The 20,985-nt window shown below is 37.6% G+C and overlaps 1 long non-coding RNA gene across 1 annotated transcript in view; it reads right to left on the bottom strand.

Moving 5' to 3' along the window:
* The window catches only part of LOC306989594, a 17,677-nt gene extending 4,072 nt beyond the window's left edge, over positions 1–13,605 (bottom strand). Inside the window, exons 1-2 of the long non-coding RNA XR_013795670.1 lie at positions 13,260–13,605; positions 10,337–10,421 (exon numbers count right to left, since the gene is read on the bottom strand). This is a non-coding gene — a long non-coding RNA (uncharacterized lncRNA). The remainder of the gene's footprint in view (positions 1–10,336; positions 10,422–13,259) is intronic.
* Positions 13,606–20,985: the final 7,380 nt, after the last annotated feature.

Raw genomic sequence — 20,985 nt, 5'->3', positions numbered from 1 at the left:
GGGTGTGCTCCGAGGTCAAAGGTCACCAAAAAAATACAGCCTTGGAGAAACAGGCAAAACAAAACACACATGTGGAAAAATCCAGCAGCGTGAACCCGAGTCTCCTAAACTGAAACGGATTTAGTTTACCCTTCCACTGAAAAAAAAAACACGTATAACCTTATAAAAAAGGATTCTATTTTATTATTTTATTAAACATAAATGATATATAATTATATAAAAAAGAGACTTTATTCCTTTAAAAAAAAGAATCAAATTAAATTTTCCTTTGTATTTTATTTCCCAAATTTAGGATCCAACATAAAAAGGGCAGAACAGTTGCAATGGCCAGGGGGGGGGGGGATATGAAATTTAATTCAAATTCAATAAAAAAGCAACAACAAAGAATATGTACATACATAAGAACTGGTGAGCAAACTGATTTAAACTGCAGCTCCTAAAAAGTTACAACCTCCCAAGAAAATAACAAACACACACACAATTTTTTTATATATATATATATATAACAAAATGCCACCATAATACTTCAAAAACCAGTGAACATGCTCTTATTGTTGTCAGTCTGTTCTCCCAATTCCAGCTTTGGGATTTTGGAATTCTGAATCAATGCTCTGTCTTTCCTGAACAAAGCCTCACTGGTGAGGAGATGGAAAATGTGTGTTTGGAGATGCAGTGTTTTGGCAAAACGTTCTCCGCGCACTTGATTACATTTATTCTACAGAGAGTCTCTCTCTCTCTCTCTCTCTCTCTCTCTCTCTCTCTCTCTCTCTCTCTCTCTCAGCAGGCGGATGAAAACCACGGGGCTTGATCAAACATCTCCTATTAGAGATGCCCAATTGAACCGCTCGAGTTCATTTCGACTAATACCAAATCGACGGCTAAAATGTCAGCGTGCTTGTCGCGTGTAAACGCAGCTTTCGCAAAAGTCACAGAGTGAAACCAAGGACTCAGAGGTCAAATAATTCCCCCATTTAATTCTGATGAAAGCGTCTGTTGTGTCTGAACTGTTTGCTCGCTATTGTTGCCTTTCTTTCCTGCCAGCCGGACTCTAGAGGAGAGAGAAATGTTTTCGACAACGCTCCCCCCTTTTTCCAAACCTGCGTATCAGTATTCCCAGGGCCGCGTGGTCCTGAGTGTGTACATATAAAAATAGGAGGCCTGTCATTTCACATTCATTAAGTGTGAAACTCAGAAATTAATAATGTAAAAATACACTTTTTAATTAGTCTTACATTGGGCCCAATGTACTAAAACGGGATCAGGCGCTCCCAGCAGACTCTCTTAATAAAGCATTAGTCTGTGATGTGCAAGCACTGACAGGTAGAAGGACTAAGGAGTTACTTTACTACTCATGAACAAATCAAAATCAGTCTTGTTCTATTTAAATGTAATTAACATCAGAGATCCGATCGCACATGAAGGCTGGCAGCAATATATGTAGACTGCGGCCGTATGTATATTTTATTACGCGCTGTAAGCTCTCTTTCATTACGGTGAAGGAGTGTGTTTACATAAGCTGACTGAATGAAACAGACAATCCATCATGAACATATTACTTTATTTACATTAATAAGGCCATGAAGAGATTATGTAGCGTATTTGCTACCAACATTTGTTACATTGGGGAACGGGATCAATTCTGAGTAATAATCTCATGGGAATCAACCTCTGAAGATGCATCAAAACTATACGATTGTCTTTTGTTTATATGTCATATATGGAATACTAGGAGAAGATAAATCAATCAATGTTGCAAATGAGGTCAAATGCATTCATTCACGCTGAATACTTATGAATAAACTTTATCAGTTATTTCAGGAATTGCAAAAGCAATAGATACTTTGTTGGGTAAAATTAAAAAAATTACATTATCTCTTTTGATTACCTTTTCGTAATGCACTTTTCGAAATGTAATCATATTAATATTAAACAAATACAATATTTTTAAGTTAATAAATTCAAATATGTACTTTAATTATTAAAACATATGATGGAATTATGAAAATAACAATAAAACATACAATATATGTATACACACTCTAAAAAAATGCTGGGTTGTTTCAACCCAATTTTGGGTCAAATATGGACAAACCCAACCGTTGGGTTAAATTTTTTAATTACATTTTTAACCCAACGTTTGGGGTTTGTCCATATTTGACCCAAAATTGGATTGAAACAACCCAGCATGTGTTCTGTTGGCCATTTGACAGTGGAAATAGGACAGGAGTGTGTGAAGAGGGAAGTATGTGACGTCCTGCTGTACTGAGACTCGACACACTGCAGCGGTGCTAAAATAATACAACGGGCCAGAAACAAAGAGTGTGTCAGCTCTGTATGGCATATCTGTACCTGCCATGTGAGTGATATAATGAATCCTGCCTGATCCGAGCGGACCCAGCACCGCCGTGAAGCTGTTTTTGCAAAGGCTAGCGTTGCCCTTGTTCCCTGATGAATCCCCAAAGTGAGGTGAGCACCTCCGCGATTGAACACACAGCTATTAGGCCGGAATCACCCGCTTCTCCCTAATTTGAAATAATTAAATCTTTCCTCCTGTCCTCCAAATCCCCTTGAAATATTCATGCTCAGGTTAGAGTTGTCGGGGTGAACGGAGGGCTATCACACTCGCTGACACCTCGCTGTCTCTCCGCACAACAGCCCACAGATGCCGCGGTGTTTAAGAGCAGATTAAAACTGACACTAATTATAATCTGACTTGTGTTATATAACTTAGATGCTCAGGTGAATCCCCGGACCGTTCGCCCGCGTTGACAGATCCTGTCACTTTTGCTTAGGGGCCGAATTACGGGTGGAACGAGGCTCTCGTCTGCGCTCAGGCCGGCTGCCAAATTGGCAGAGGATTCAGACACAACTACATCCCTTTTTTATTTAATTGAAGTGCTAATGAACGGGGAGACTGAGACTGCCAGTCTCGCGCAGGAAAAAAAAAAAAAAAAAAGGGAAAAAAAACTGAACGCAAAGAGCTTTGAGAGACACGAGGCCTGAGCTGGACCAGATAGTGGCTTCACCAGAGCAACTTTTACACTTTAAACAGATGACGACACTCGAGCTGATACAGATCTCATCCAGTGTGTGTGTGTGTGTGTGTGTGTGTGTGTGTGTGTATGTGTGTGTGTGAGAGAGAGAGAGAGAGAGAGAGAGAGAGAGAGAGAGAGAGAGAGAGAGAGAGAGAGAGAGAGAGAGAGAGAGAGAGAGAGAGAGAGAGAGAATTTCCATTACCTGGTTTAAATTTGTATTTTTGTTAAAAACAGGGCTTTCCTGCAAACCGCTTTTTAGACTTTTCATCAATAATTATGAAACAAAAAATTTACTTATCAAATATAGATACATTTCCAAAGCATTGTTGTGGTCACCAGAAATTGTAATTGTACACGTCTTGCAACTAACCCATTTCTGTTATAAAGAAATTGACTTAAGAATTGTGATTAAAGCGCAATATATTATTTCTGAAAACTTGGAAATTAAAGCTCCATTAATATTGATTAATGATGATGAAATAATGTCATGTAAGTGTTCTAAATGTTAGAGCGATACATTGTGTAACATTTTTGTTTCCAAATAAACATTCTCTTTTTTAAAGTTACTGGAATATCAGATGTTATTTCAGTTCAATTTAAATATCACAAGGTCCAAACTGATACCTCAGTAATTCATAAATGAGTGTTCAATTGTATAAATGTCAATTCTGCTATAGTCAAGTTCAAATCAAGTTAAAGTATGTTCATGTTGTGTTTTATTTCTGTTTTTGTATCACTGGAAATCTATATCCCAAGAAAACTTGTGTTCTCATCCTCACCTCGCCATCAGTGGATTAACGTTACAATCCAATTACAAGAAATAAAATATGTTAGAACTTGAGCATTCAGTTAAAATATGCATTATTATAGTTCAACCTTGCCTTAATGTCCCTTGCCTTAACCCCTGCCTCTTCCTAGTTCTATAATATTACATATTGCAAATTTAGTTTGAAGGACAGAATTTGCTAAATGTATTCTAATTTATAAACTAGTTGTTTGAAACACTGCAATTTTTTTATCTCAAAACACACATACAAATATTCTTGACTTGACTTGACTTGACAACTAGCCCCAGTCTTGTAAAATATGCCTACAGTATTTCATTACAATCTGTCATGATCCAATCGATTCCTCATGCGTCACATTTTGTGTCAGCGTTACAGGATTTAACCTTTATTAACCCGGGTCAGATCCCATATGTGACACTTCGTCTCGCTCTGTGCTGGGGCAGCCGTGTTTATGACCGTTAATGGGAAAGTAATTAATTCCTCATTTATAAAAAAAAAAAAAACAGGAGACCAAAGGAGATGAATGGAGCAATTTAAAGACTATTAAGTCAAAGTGAATAGATGAGAGCAAAGTACAAACGTCTACACAAACCTACAGGTTAAAATCACGCGAGGTGTGATGGAGAAAATATACATCGAGATGTTTCACTGTAAGAGTGTTATAAACATTTTCCTTGCGACGTTAAACACACCAGTCCCTGTTACGCAAACCACAGATTCTCAACTGGTCTTATGTCGTATATCATATAAATCACTCCTGAAATCATTCATCGGTTCCAATGCACCTCAAGCGTGTTCTGTATCCGTATAGCATCCGCGGTTTCAAGCTCACTTTCTGGCATTAAAGATTCGTGATCTTCAGCAGATGCTGTTGTCAGAACAGATAGCGGCTGTATGCGTAGACAGGACATCATATGAGCACATATAATGCATTTGAAACGCAGAGCTCACCCACAGTATATTAACCACATAACATTTTAAGTCCGCCGTGATAGATTCCCCCTCAGGCGCTAACAGCCCTCCTAAGGTTTTGTGGAAATGCTGGCACAACGCTTTGGGAGCGTCTGACTGCGCTTGAGCTCCTGAGATCCTGCCTGTTCCTTGTTCCTCACACTAGCGCTGTAACTTATTCATAACTTATTAACTCAGGGCCTGGCAGACTGAATCACTCTGACTGACTCGGAGGAACTAGATAACACTGTTGCTCTTTTGAGTTTATACAGTTGGCGGACAGTAACTAAAGTGTGTACTGTACATGCAGTCGGCAACAGGATGCTTGTTTTTTCTAGTTGTGTCCCAAAATGGACACTAGTAACAGTAAATCCTGTGGCAATGGTGGCAAATGTTCTTGAGTACACTGTAAGAAAATGTCTAACCAAATTGATCAAATATAATTTGCAGAATTTCACTTGGGCCAATTGAAAAATTTAGATGTGACCAGTCACTAGACAATTTTGATATGGGAAGGTTAGACGTTTTTTTTTTACAGGGTGTATCACTGTGTCTGATCACTCAACACACTGCAAGACCACAGTGTTTAACTCTTCAGGACTTCATGCTTTACATGCAATGGGCTTCACATTCAACTGGTCGAGGAAAATGTATTTTGACAGTGAACATTTTTAAATCAGCTTTGGGGTGTGTGTAATGACTTACTGCACCCACACACCGGACGCGAATAGCGCGTCAGGCGCGAGTGATTTCAATGTTAAGTCAATGCAAAGACGCGTTACACGCGTTTTACGCGCGTAACGCGTCTTTGCATTGACTTAACATTGAAATAACTCGCGCCTGACGCGCTATTCGCGTCCGGTGTGAACGCACCATTACGGGTTGTTATATTGGATGCTTGCTGTCTCGTTCCAAAATGTAATTTTTGCCACATTTTTTATTTAAAAAAAAAAAAAAAGAATAAAAAAAAACACGTTTTAAAATGTCTTACTCTGCCTAACTCTTATATTATTTAAAAACTCTTTTTTATATATAAAATAATAAATAATTTCAAGACTACAAAATACATTATTTCATTATTATTGGATTATTTAAAATATTTATTTTAAATATTATATTATTTCAAATGAAAAAGAAAAAATGTAAATGCATAACATTTTTACTCTATATTTTTTTTATTTAATAAATATTACAATTATTTATAAAAAAAGAAATATGTATTTTCAAATGAAAAGAGTAAAATAATTAAACTCAATTTTATTCTCATTTATTGAATATTTCCATATATTTTTTTAATAATTTCATAACTATGATCTTATTAGTAAATAATTACATTTATTTTTTGGGGGTTGGGGAATTAGGCATAAGGAAATGTTCACTCTCATTTTGGACCCTGGATGTTGTGATGTCTAAATGTTAAAATAAAGCTTGTTCAACCAGTGACATCATCACAGACCCACTGCCACTGAATTTCTTCCTAATACATTTAAACAGTTTTAGAAATGTGCTTGAGGGGGAAATAAATCACATTCAGATATATCAGAATATGTTTGTGTTTTGTTTGTTTGTTTGCTCCACCTTTAACCGATGTCTGATGATACATAAAGCCACCACACAACAGCTGTGAGTGAAAGCGGTGACCGCGCCAGCGCTTGATCACGGAACAACCGCGGCATCTGTGTGTGTATAAGTGTGTGTGTATAAGAAGGAGGATTCTTGTCAGTTTGTGTTGCGCTCTCTCCTATCGCTCGTGGGACCTTGTGGAGACCGCCTGCAATCGGCCCACTTGAGACCATCACAGCTGTCAGATAAAAATCAATTGAATTTTAAAGGGCTTTAAAGTAAATATTTAATTCTTGCCTTGGGAACCAATTAAGTGTGGAGAGTGAACTCAGAGGCACTGGTTGAACTGGAGATGTACTGGAACCAGCTGGTGAGCAATGGGGATCAAATGAGGTGTGGGGAGAGAGGCGCGCGCGGAAAAAGATGCAAATCTTTGGCGCGTACATTCGCTCTCAATTACGTATTGATGTTTTAAAGATGCGGCGAACTTGGAGTGGCAGAAAGGGGCTGGGAGATCTCCAGGAAAGGTGTGTTGCACAGCGAGCTGCCTGCTAGCTTGTTTACTGTGCGTGTTTGTTGCTATTTGCTTTGTGGCTGATGTAACTCCCGCCGGATTGAGTCGGGCATGTCGGAGCATGCTCAGAACTAGCTAAGGCCCAAACAACTGTGTGCTGGTGTGTATGTGAGTGGAAGAGAAAAGCAGATATTGAATGAGACGTTGACGTTTAAACACTATAGATGCACATACATATACAGGTGAAACTCGAAAAATTTGAATATCGTGCAAAAGTTCATTTATTTCAGTAATTCACCTTAAAAGATGAAACTAATATATTATATAGACTCATTACATGCTAAGTGAGATATTTCAAGCCTTTATTTGTTATAATTTTGTTGATTATGGCGCAGAGCTATGAAAACCCCAAATTTAAAATTAGAATATTGTGAAAAAAAGGTTAAGCTGTAAGCCATAATCATCAAAATTATAACAAATAAAGGCTTGAAATATCTCACTTTGCATGTAATGAGTCTATATAATATATTAGTTTCATCTTTTAAGGTGAATTACTGAAATAAATGAACTTTTGCACGATATTCTAATTTTTCGAGTTTCACCTGTACATACGCTTTGCAGTTTGCCTCATTTTTGGTTGTCATATAATTTTCAGGAATGTTGGAAGAAAAAGCTCACTCAGAAATGAAAATTGTCGCAATGGATCTGGTGCAACAGTACGTCAATGCACCATTTCGAATCAGAAAATGCACACAAATAACATATCAGAGGAAGTAGAGGAAGATTATCAATGAATATGACTTCAGTCATTCAGTCTGTTCCTCACGGAACGCTATAGTCTTCTTAACTACACTTGGCTCCATATAGAACCTTAAATGGTTCTATATGTGCTTCATATATAGAACTTTTAAGGGGTATCATGTGATAATTTCATGGATTTAGCTGCAATTAATTGATTTTGTCAAAATAAATTTTAATTTAATTAAATGTTATGAATTAAACATATTTTGTGACTAGAACATTTTGAAAAAAACTGTTAAACATGAAAGTGTTATGCATTTGGCATAAATTGTTCTTTAAAAATGAGTCATTAACCCTAAGGTTCTATATAGAACCCCTTTGAACCTTTTTTTTTTTCTTTCTTTTCAATATGTTTTTTTCTTTGGAGCTATGAACAGCACTATATATATATATTTTTTTTTTTTCAGTAAATGAATTGTCATGCTTGGCTGAAACATTCCTTTAAGCTTTCCAGTAGTTGTATTCAAATGTCAGACATGAAATGTCAAAGGTGGATGATTTGTAGGAGGTGAGAAACAGTGAGTGTTTTCAGCGTCTGTTTACCGTGCGCTTCTCTCTCTCGTCCCTCTTGAGTCGTGATGCCCTGGAGGTACAGGGACTTCCCCACAGCAGGAATCTGCTCTCCACTCAAGACTGAAACACACGAGCAAACCTCCTCTTTAACCTAACAGAACGCTGTCTAATCCAACAGTTCCTCAAGACGGACCCCAGATACCTGATTATGTGTGTGGAGTGAAAGAGAGAGAGTCCACAAGACAGGGAGAGAGTGTGTGGGATTGTTAAGCACTTTTGACTACTGGAAACAAGCTATCTAGCTCTCAACATTAAATGCATAGTAAAAATAATTGGGAAAAAAAAATGTTTACAAAAAAAATTATGCTAATAAGGCTGCATTTATTGGATCAAAAGTACAGGAAAACAATATTGTGAAATGTTATTACAATTTAAAATAATTGTTTTCTATTTTAATATATTGTGATTAATGTGATCTAAGCATAATCTCAGCATCATTACTGCAGTCTTCAGAGTGATCCTTCAGAAATAATTCTAATATGCTGATATGGTGATATTCTATGATCATAGAAATTTCAAAAGAACAGCATTTATAAATCTTTTTCAACATTATAATTCATATTTACAGTCACTTATGACATGCTGGGTTGTTTCAACCCAATTTTGGGTAAAATATGGACAAACCCAGCCATTGGGTAAAATTTTTGCATTACATTTTTAACCCAACGTTTGGGTTTGTCCATATTTTTCCCAGAATTGTGTTGAAACAACCCAGCATGTTTTAGAGTGAAATAAATAAATAAGGTAACACTTTATGTTGATGGTTCTGATATTCAACTAACTATAAGTAACTTTGCAACTACATGCAACTAGCTCTCATTATTAAAAGACTGTAGTAGATTGTTAGTAAAGGTTAGGGTTAGGTGTTAGGATTCGGGTTAGTAGAATAAGTTGACATGTTGCAAAATTAAATAATCAGTAGAATGTCTGTTGAGGAGCATCAAAATAAAGTGTTAGCAGATATGATACTAGTACTTTAATGAGCGTTAGTTGAAATGCAACGTACGTACATGTAGTTGCAACGATACTTATAGTTAGTAAAATGTCTAAAGTAGAACATTGAAATAAAGTTACAGTACCATAAATAAGTATTTCATACCAGGAGGAATTGGTAACACTTTATTTTAATGTCTTTGTAGTTATTACAAAGTACTACTTAAGAGTAGTAATAACAGTAAATTATGCATAATAACATGCTAACCCTAAACCAAAACCTAGTTAAACCAAGTACATGTTGTTAGTTAATAATACTCAGTACTTAAATGTATTACACTGTTACTTTAAAATAAAGTGTAACCAAATTTTCACAATATATACTTTTAAAGGATTCTATCAAAAAGTGCAAAGCAGAATTTCCTTGATTTTAACATTAACAAAATCAAAGAAATTGTATGTATTAATCTCGTTGCACATCAATGGCGACACATAGGCCAAAGGTTTCCGACTCCTGCTGTTCTAAGAAAACCTTTGTCCTCCTGCTTTAAAGAACCAACTGACTGATCTGAAGAACCTATAAATGAAACATCAAGAACTTTCCTCAACCTCCAAAGAGCCATACAGAACCTCAAGAGCGAAACAATGTTTCTTGTTCTCCGCTCAGCCAAAGAAACAATCGAAGAATGTTGAGAGTGTATGTATCACTAACAGACTTTAATAGGAAGATAGGAGATGTTGAGTTTGAAGACAGTTTGGGAAAATCTTTTGTTGTGCACTAGCACGAATCCCATGAACTCTAGAAGAGTTATAAAACCCGAAATGTCGACATCAACGTGCAATTGTTGAAATAAGCCAAAGTCATATATTCTCTTTAATGTTACACGATGCACGTGAGAGAATCAAATAAAACCATCGGATCGACATGAATCCTGATATCTGCGACTACAGACGGGCTTTCTGGTGATTTCTCTCTGAAGTGCGAGTTAAAAGAAATTCAGAGATACACCTCAGCAGAAGCAGTTTCCATTCCTGTCGCTTAACAATACTATCCACAAGCCTCAGAACTCTAAAAAGCTTAAACTGCGATCTGATGAGCGCTCAAATCCAGTGCCGAGGCTAGTCGTACCTCGAAGGGAAACGCGGCGGAATTGAAAAGCACCCGCTAAAACGCCTACCCTTATTTCAGCAGTCCTGTCTTCATCTTCCGTCCTCATTGGCTTGACAGACGCCTCTTTGCATCAGTCGTTTTTTTTCCGGCATCTGGAAGAAAAAAGGAATGTGAGAAAGACAGAATAAGAGAGAGCAGAATGGAGCTGTGAAGACGAGAAGTTTAATGTCTTGGAGAAGAAATGGATGAACTGTGGGAAAGACAAGGCCTTCAAGATACAAAAGCACCTCCAGCACTGGCTGTAAGACATGTGAGTGACTGACACTGGTTAGATACATGCATGTGTGTGTGTGTGTACGTTTCAGTCTCTTTCTGTGTGTATGCCGACAGCTACATGGTGACAAAGCAGTGATGAATTATACAGAAAGGGAGGCATTGCTTTGTGGAAACCAATGTAACTGTCAACCTCTGCAGAAACATGAATGTTTTTTGACCGAAGTGGCATTTCTTGTTATTGGAATAAAAATGTTTGGAGGGCAACTGGAGGCCTCGGCTTTCCGCCCCACTGAGGGGTGAAAACAGCTCGAAAAATGCAGACCGAGACCAAGAAGAAACAGCAAAAGAGCAAAAGTTTAGATTCTCACTGATTTAAAGTTCCAAACGGAATGTAGGGCGCAAAATGGAAAGTAGGAGGATACATTCAAAATATTTTCAGGCTGACTCATGAATATTAATGAAGTGATGTAACAGTAGTCGTAATTGATTTGCTAAAAGACAGACAAGTGAGCAGCACTAGCAAAACCTGCATTTTCTTCCAAAAAATGATTTCATTTCTTTCATTTCTTAAATTATTTAAAAAAAAATTTTAATAAATAAAATTAAACAATGAAATTATATAAACAAAATAACTCTGGCCTAAACTTTTGAGTGCCAGGTGTTTACAGATTTGATAAGAATGTAAAATTAAGTTTGCATCTGCATCCAAATGATTTATGGCTGCAGTTTTACACTTTTATTTTAATTTCATTCCGCTCATAAGTGACATCTTGCGAACAATATGTTCATTCATTATTTATGGAGTCATGACAGTGGGGATGCTAAGGGAACGCATTTCCTTTGCTAATGACAGAAGGTGGAGCTGTAAAAATTGCCAGGATGAAAAATGAAAAATCATAATTCATAACAGGAGCGTCATGCAGTGATGCTGCAAATGTATGCATCACTATCACTCATAGTGTAGGCCTAAGCATGCAACCACCCAGATCAACAACACCTTCCCATAGCTTATTGCTGTTCACATAAAAGATAATAATAAAAGTACATTTTCCAAGCTGTGCAATTTATTTTTAGATGCATTCAAGTAGATTTGTCTATGGTTTGTTAGCTGTGTGTGTGTGTGTGTGAGAGAGAGGCGTGTGAGTTCTGTAAAACGCTCCCTCATTATACAACTTGAATCTGGAGTCTTTTATGAAACAGGGAACTGTAAAACAATCATCATTCATCTGGTATTTGCTGGCTGGCGCTTGTTATGTTTTTATTAGGCAGTCTGTGAGGGAATGAAATATGAACACCACGCCGTTCACTCGAAATGAAGCTCTTCGGCATGGCGGGCCTCGTTAGCTAATTTCCGACGGCTGGATACAGCCTCATGATAGATTCATTAAACTCTTCCACGGCTCCGAAATTACAGCCGAGACTCCTAATAAATATTCCAAAGCTGTGTGTTTTCTCGCATGCGTAATTATCAACACACACTAACTGTTTCACACTGAATCAATTAGCACGTTTCTTTGAAAAATCCAAAGCATTTATTGACATGATCTTCACAAACTGTGAAACAAACACAACATATTTCTCAGCTAACGTTCTGTCAGACAGCTTGCTTGGACCTGTAGTCACACATTAGCGCGGTCCCACACACATCATTTGGTCCTGTTGTTGTGCGTTCTCGCTGTAACAGATGTTGGCTCCCATAAGCTCTAATGTCTTCCAGTGCTGCAGACAGACGTGATAGGGCTGCTTTTGTTTACGCTCCGTTCGCTTGGCTTTCACCATTCGTCAATATCATTTTGATGAGCATTTGTAGATTAAAAAGGCCTTAAAAGCCCTGCTTTATTTGGTGAAATGCATCCAAACAACTATTCACAGTACACTAGGGGTTGTACTGGTCGACTAGTCGATTAGTTGTACTATTAGTCAGTGCTTCTGGCTTGCTGTGTTCAATAATCACGGATCACGTGGCTATTGCACTTGCTCTATATGTATACAACAGAAGACATTCTTTAATCCAAAAATTGTAATTTCTATATTTTTGGTTTCAAATCTTAAATAACAAGAATGTACGTTAAAACAAAATGAGAGTCAAATTAAAAAAATTGCAGTGCACACCTGTAAGATGATCATTTGCAGTGAAATAGTGTGAATAAGAATGACAGCAGCGCAGCATCAACAGAGATAAGTAAGAATATAATTATTTCAAATAGTTCTGTACTAAATTCTATGTTCATAACGATACAGGACATCCTACTGTACAAAAAGTAGAATAATTCAGAAGTTCTTATAAAGCACTTGAGAAGTTATGAAATGCCAAAAGTAGTTAAATAAATAAAAAAGTATTTGGGATTTCATATACTAATCACTTTTTATTACCAACGTGAGAACAGCTTGTAATGAAACGCATGTTGTCTATGAAGAGTGTTTTGTATGTGAAGGACTCGGGATGTTTTTGCCGGGAAATAAAAATGAGGTGACAGTTATGCGCGCTCCCGACAGGCTCTCTTCTATTTCACATCAAATGAATGCCTTGTTTAAAAAAAACAATGTTTAAGATAATGCCGAAATATATATTCTGTACTTTGCTGTCAAAGTATCATGCAAAGAAAAGGGATTAATGCAAACCATAGTCTCACTTTGCCAGATCTATAGTCTATCTGAAAAACGGGCTACTTCATAATCAAACTATCATAACAGTGTAATTTGAATTACATTACCTCATCTGTCGTCATAATGCTGGTGAATTTAGCTGGAGCAAACATATCCACATCACTATATCAGATACTTTCATGATACTTTCTGAACTGCCGTTTTCTCACCACTGTCATTTTTGTTGTTGTGTTTATTTTCTTCAGTGAGAGGAAAGCACAGTAGCCTACACATTTACATATTCGTCTAAACGTCGCTCTCAGTTGTTCGCTGAGGTAGGCTATTTCCAACTTCTTTTTACTTCTAAGCAAAGAATGAAAAATAACTTAGCCATGACAGAAAATATCACTGTAGACACTAGACAGTGAATCACGTTCAGTCTGGGTATGTTACCTCGTGTGCACAAATGCAAGCACGAGCAATAAGTTGCTGGCTACAGTTCACTTAACGGCCACCGGTGTCGCCAATAACAAGGGTTTCTGGATTCTACATATATAGCCCATTTAAAGATGGATTAAAGTTAGAAAACAAATAAAGAAATTAATTCATACTTTTTGAAAGCACTTTTTGTTTTAAAAGCATACACATTGGATGGATGAATACACAAATAAGTTTCCTAATAAAAAATAAAATAATATATAGCCTATTTTTTATTATTATTTTTTTTACATGCAGCAGGTCACCACAACGGGGTTGATCACATGACCCGCTGCTTACGGAACTGAACAGTTTCTTGTGGAAAATGTAAAAATACATTGAATTTAATATAAATGTATTTCATTTACATTTACATTATAATAAGTATATAAATGTATATATTTTTTTACAATGGCATTGATAACATTTGCTAATGCATGATGTTGCATCCACTACTAAAAGCCGCCCAGCATTAGTGCATCAGCTACTGCAACATAAAACAAAGCAAATGCTTTGTTACTCAAATGCATTGCTATATCAAAAGCATTACCCCGTTGGGCTTTTGCCCAAGACTGTGGGTCTTTTATCAAGTATGGCGTAAAAGTTCCCTATAGTTGCCTTTCTAAGTTGTACTATTCAACGCATTTCTTTAGAGTTGCTCCACCAATACGCAATTAAAAAGAAATATTTTTCAAGAGCCATGCACTTTTGCGAGACGAAAAAGAGAAGCCATTAGCCCCGTTGTACCCCGAAGTTCTCACGCGAGCGATTCAATTGTCATCAGAGAAAAAGACAGAGCAAGTCCTCCACCTCAGCATTTCCGCCTGCAAAAGTTCAGGGCCTGAGGTGAAGAACGAGTCTTATTTGTCTATTTGTTTGTTTAATTATGGGATTCGGGGACACATTTTCCTCGGCAGCATACGATCGGCCTGACCTTCAAGCTCAATCAAACCTTTAAGCTGCGTGGCATTTTTCTCGTTGGCTCTCCTGCCTGGCGCGCGGGTGAGTTATCTGGCTGAACGGGAGCAGTCCGTGGAGCTGACAGACTGTTACCTGTGTGGGGGGTCTTCATCTCGCCTACATTAGCCCATATGGCCTGAGTTAGCTTCTATTGAAGCCGTGGCCTAATTACGAGGAAGCGGGAGAATGTTTGCGAATGACGATTGGGCCTCGGTGTTTGTGCCTCATCCAGCCCCCGCGGTGACTCGCACCTGTTCCCGTCTTTAAAACCTCTCTTTCAGTTTAGCTTTTGGCCAACGCCACCAAATGACCTATCCAGGGGGCAATAACGCTTTTTCTGTTTTGCCTGTCGTCAAGCCACGGTGTCAGCATCCAGTGGAACAGACGCAACTGTACCCCGGGCAGCAGACAGAGGGGTTTGTGCACACAGCTGCTCGGGTTTATAGCTTTTAAATGTACAAAACGCAAAGGAGTCGTTATATTTACTCGCTGGCACATCATAAGGCAGATGCATTGGAAAAAAGAGAAGTAAATACCGGTATATTCAGCACAGTGTTGTGCAGTAACTAACTAAAAATGCATTTTCCAGTAGCATGACAGGAGCTTAGCTGTTTTCAAAACGGTTTAGCTTTTCCTGTAACAAGATAACAAAACATTGTTGGTTGTATTTATACAGGCAATCAAACGCTTTCTTGGAATGCTTCTCTTTGGTACGTTAGATTCGTTTTAGCAAATCGGTTCAAAGAGTGAATCAGTTTGTTAAAAAAAATGCACATTTTAATTTGAGTCCCTGTGTTGAATAATTTCTAATTCAATATTGCATTTGAACATGACTCAAAACCATTTGCCAAACTCTGGCCACATCATCGTTATGTTTAGGTGATAAAAAAGCAAAAACAGACAAAATGATTCATTCTAGGATGCATGTGTCTTTTGCAGTTATGTATGAGCCTCTGTCCTCTTTTTTATAGTATAATATTTAATTCAATGCTAAAATACTGTTAAATACTGCTCTGATGGTATAAATAATCTCATATAGCATGAAATATGCATAATTTCCCATATTTTAAAAATTTCTGTTTTTTGTAAACATTTACACAAAATGAATAGTCCTAAATCCAGAATATCTGTTCCTCATGTAGACAGAAAATGTGCTGTTGCAGAATTGTCAATTAATAATTTCTATAATGTAGTCTTTTGTTGTGTTGTATTTACAGTATGTGGTTTATATTCCCTGCATGTGGATTCTTAATGTGAGGGCTATACAAGTATATGGGTGAGATATTTGGAGAAAGTTGAATCAACTTAAAAAAGTTGAGGCAATTCTGCAAAGCTTTTTTTTTAGTTTACTGAACTTCAGGCCTCTGTAGGCCAGTGATAGACTAATGATTAATTATATGGAAATAAAACAAACACTACATTGTCTATGTACTTGTGTGCCACAATGTCTTTGAATTGTCTTCATTTGACATTTTGACAATTGTGTCATCTCTTTCCAAATATGAATTGCCATTAATGATTAATTAACCAGCATATAAATTAATTAACTTAACACATCTTAATGGTTTGACAGTCCGGTTAAAAATCTGCTCCCTTTACTGTAAAGCTAAACTATGAGCGGCTTCTACACAGCGATTCTGCATATCATGACCTGGATGTTACAGCAACAGTCGCGTATGTAAAGTGTGTGTTGTCATGTCAATGTTCCAGTCAGGCGTTGTGATTCCAGGACGACTTCCTGTAAACACACACAGAGATTTGTGTGCTTTGAGGTTCAGCTTGATTCAACATCATTTCCCACTGCTTTAGGACTTTGTTGCTGTCGGGAAGAGAGCGGTAGGGGAGAGAGACATAGAGAGAGACAGAGAGAGAGGCAGACAGAGGAAAAAGGGGTTCCCACTAACATGTTCATCAAAGGACTTTTCTTTCTCTCTATCACTTTATTTTTATTTGGTGTCAGCACTTCACAGTGAGAGTCGTATGGAAATGTGTTTGGCTGCCTGGAAAGCTGTCAGGAAACACACACAACTCAGTTGCACGGAGGTAATTTGACTGGGCTGATGTCTTTTCTCCTTTCTGCTCTCCTCATTATACAGTGAGAGAGCAAAATGGCAGCGCTCAGTGTTTTATCTGTCAGCATCTCTCCGTAATGCGTTTTCATACCATGTGTATTAGTCGCTAGCATCAAAGGCCCCCGTGTAAGGGCCGCGGAGAGCCGGAGAACCAGACATCCTGAAAGGTGACAATTGAATCTCTTTGCTTGCGTGGCATGTCGACGTGCTGGGAGAATAGGCTTCATTTGACTCGCTTGCTCTTGGGTAAATAGCAGCATGAAAAGAAGGCCATAATATGACAGTTACGTGTGATAGTGAGAGTGCGAGAGGAGCTTTTTCTTCATAAACAACACTGCACGAAAAACACGTCCGATCAGAGGAGAGCAGACGTCAGAAGCAGGAGCGGAGAATACAAGTTATTCAGTAAAACGTGTTTGTAAAGGAACTTCAGTTGTGACGTGAATAGACACATTCCCCATCGTAACATAATGGAGGGACTGGAAATGTGTTTTTTTTTTTAACTGAATGTATGTCTTAACTGATAATAAGAAAGTGTAATTTACATACCACAAAAAGATGAAATAATTTTGCATATAAATTTATAGAAACATCTTTAAAAATTGCATTATGATTGATTGCAGACCAAATGTTTCATTCTGAGATGCATGTATTTTGCAATTTAAAAAGGTGATTTTTTTTTCTTCTGTAAACAAATATATAAAGATTTTAAGCACTCTATTAGAAATAAGTTATGGCCATGTAAACATAAATCAATGAAATATTGTTTTTGAACACGACCAAACCCATTTGCCAAACTCATTGTAATTAAGCGATTAAAAATAGATAAGATTAAGAATTATAAGAAGCAAGTGTGTTTGCATTTAACAAAAAGGTGATTCGTTTAAACATATATGAGCGTATATGCGTATAAATATGTAAACCTAAATCAATTTATCATCCAATACATTTATGTAATATTTGATTTTAATTTTAAAAAGACATTTCAAATGCAATACTGTTTTAATACAAAAGCATTTGCTAAACTTAACATTACTGTAACATTATCATCCGGGATAGTTTGAGAATCTGTTCGGTTAAATTGAATGATAAACTGTTGCAGAATACAGTAGTTGCACGCACAGAATGTACTGTATGCTTTCACATAATTGGAGTGTGTGTGTCTGCATCCAAAACATTTCCTGCTGCTAAGCATCAGCACATGCGGGCCTTCCTGCTGCATGCTGGGATCACAACAAAAGCTATTGATTGGCTGAAAGGAAGACATCTCCACAAAAGGGCCTCCTGTTGAGGCCTTCCAGAGAAATACCGCAGAGAATATATAACCTTTCTCACTATCTTAAATGCTCCCAAGTAACACGACTCAGTTGTTTGATTATGCCGGAAAAATACCAGCATCCATCTGTTGGTCTGAAAAAATGTCTCTATGAATCAAGTTTATAACTGAACTGTCTTCATCTTAAAGTGCCCTATTATGCTTTATCAAATATTATCTTTCATGCAGTGTGTAATGTAGCTGTTTGTGAATGTAAAAGGTCTGCGAAGTTTTAAAGGTCAAAGTGCACAATTTATTAAGCTATTGTCTCCTAAAAGAAAGAACCGATTCTAAACTGCCAAAACAAGTCATCAGCAATTCCAGACTCACTTCCTGTTACAAACCTATGTAACAAATTTGCATAATGCCCACCTGATCTTCATTGGCTGCTCGCACACAGCGTCAACTTTGACCCGCCCTCAAGTTTGTTCTGTGAGTTTTGTTTGTGTTGTCGACATGTTGAGAAGATGCTGTTTTGAGATGCGAATCCACTTTGCTGCACTTTAAAAGGATAAAGACTTGCGCTGGAAGTGAAATGGAAACAATTACGCCATTGTTACTGTCCGTATCACTGTATACAAATGCTCAGAAAGCCTCCAGAGCCAAAATCCAGATATGGTAATGGGTGTTTCGTTTCTGACATGCGCTGTGAGTGGTGGACCAATCACAACAGACTGGGGCATCTGACCAATCAGAGCTGAGCCGGCTCGCGGAAAGGAGGGTTTAGAGAGATTGAATCTTCGAACGAACAGTTTTCAGATTCTTTAAGAAAGTAGGTGATGTGCAATGTATATTATGATAAAAATAACACTTTTTTTTACCTTTGATGATTGTAAATCTATTGCAGGAGACTCCAAAAAAAAGGAACCTTTAAAATAACATAATAGAGGCACTTTAGTAGATTTCAATATTACTATACTGTATATTTACATATTATGGAAACCAACACATAAAACAAATAGTAGTTTAAATAAATAGTAAATATAAGTTAGTTAGTTGTTAGTCATAGGAAGGTAATGATAACAAATGGATTATTAGTTCCTTGCCACTGTCGCCTTTGGCTTTTGGCTTGCTTAGTTAATATTCAACAATATTAATGATCTGCCTGCATTGACACTATTATATGAGAACTGAACTGAGCTAGACGATTACATTACGGTTTTCTCCAGAGCGGCTATATATATATATATAAATTAACTAAATTAATAACTTTTTTACAACAGAAATGAAGCATCACTGAACTTACGCTGGATATGACGCCATTTTCTTCTAGAAACAAACTTTGTTGCATTATGTTCCTGTTATCTCTGTAAAGCTGCTTTGAAACAATCTGCATTGTAAAAAGCGCTATATAAATAAAGGAGATTTGACTTGACAAATCTAAGGACCATTGACCCTGACCTACAAAACCTTTTCTTTCCGTTTCATGATGATCTGTAGAAAACGATCATAGGAATGTAAAACTGACACACATCAGATGACGCATTTCCATGGGAATCAGCGACGCTGTCCCCTGTAGCACATGTATGTGCAAACAATCGCTTACACACAATAACACACACAAACAGTGCCGTGGGCGAGGACCATCTGTGTGAGGGTGTCGGGCCTCCGCATCTGTAGTCGCCCGATGAAGGTGAGAGAGAGAGAGGAAGAAAGAGAGACGCAAATTAAAGCTCACCGTGGGAAGCTGGAGCCCCTGGCGCTTTTCTTACGCAACAGCTGCACCTTCACCAGCCTTCATCTCACATCCTGACATATACGTCCAGCCGGGCCGGTCCGTGCGCCAGAGCCGGCCCGGGAAAGAGCGGGAGGAGGGCCAGGGTCCCCGCCTTAAGCAAAACAGGTGTATGACATCCTGTTGCTAGTCTGCAGGGGGAACCGGGCTACGAGCCGCACATCCTACTGAGAGAACAGCCCAAAATAACAAAAGAAGGTTAGAGCCAAGGCTGACAGGCTCATTGATAATATTTTAGATAAAGCAGGTCTGAGAGTTGACTGCAAATTGCCTCTAATGTCTAATGGTGTGGGCTCTGGGCCACAGTCGCGAACAAAATGGAGCCATTATTTATTATTTCTCAGGGTGGCTGAGGGATTTGGCCCTTGCCAGAAATGTGTGGCCGGCGTGCCAGCTTCGGCCAGGTCCCATCCGCGGCTCGGATCTCTAAGGATGCGTGTTTAAAGCTCTTACATGTATTGTTAGGGGTCGACCGAGGTTGGTTATTTTAATGTACAGACGGGTCGTGCTGACCTTGCGATCTCCCAGCGGTAACATGCATGTTAAATGTATTTGTAAATACACTACTGTACATAAGGGTGAATATCACCTCAGGAAAAAAAAGAAAAGCAGAAAACTACATAGAAAATGAGGCTTGTTTTTTATGACTTTTCCTCAATGTTGTATTACAACAAAGTATATATATATATATCTCACATCACATACTGACTGCTACTTTTGATATTGACCCAGGGACTCATTATTCCATTTTTTTTTTTTTTTTTTACTTTAATATTCAGTTAATGTTCAACAATAGTATTGATCTGACGCAGTTGAATGAGAACTGAACAGAGCTGGACAGTGAAATCATTTTTTACAGAACTGAGATGAAATGAACTAATTTAGTAATTGATGATCTTTACAACAGAACTGAATTCAACACTGAACTGACTTTAGGCAAAATGCATCATTTTCCAGTTATCACTGTAAAACTGAAACAATCTGTACTTTATAAAGCTATATACTGCCTGTATAAATAAAAGTGAATTGACTTGACTTTAATATGTATAAAAAGCGTAGACTATTTAACTATACGTACGTATGTGTGTGTACGTGTGTGTGTGGGGGGGGGTATGCACTCTAAAAAATGCTGGGTTGTTTTAACCTAATTTTGGGTCAAATATGGACCCAAACGTCGGATCAAAAATGCAATTTCAAAATTTAACCCAATGGCTGGGTTTGTCCATACTTGACCCAAAATTGGGTTAAAACAACCCCGCATTTTTTAGAGTGTATAAAGTATGAAAAAGTTGTGT

Source organism: Phoxinus phoxinus, assembly GCF_949152265.1.
Source record: "Phoxinus phoxinus genome assembly, chromosome: 21".
NCBI classification, from domain to species: Eukaryota; Metazoa; Chordata; class Actinopteri; order Cypriniformes; family Leuciscidae; genus Phoxinus; species Phoxinus phoxinus.
This window is presented reverse-complemented; position numbering and strand designations above follow the sequence as displayed.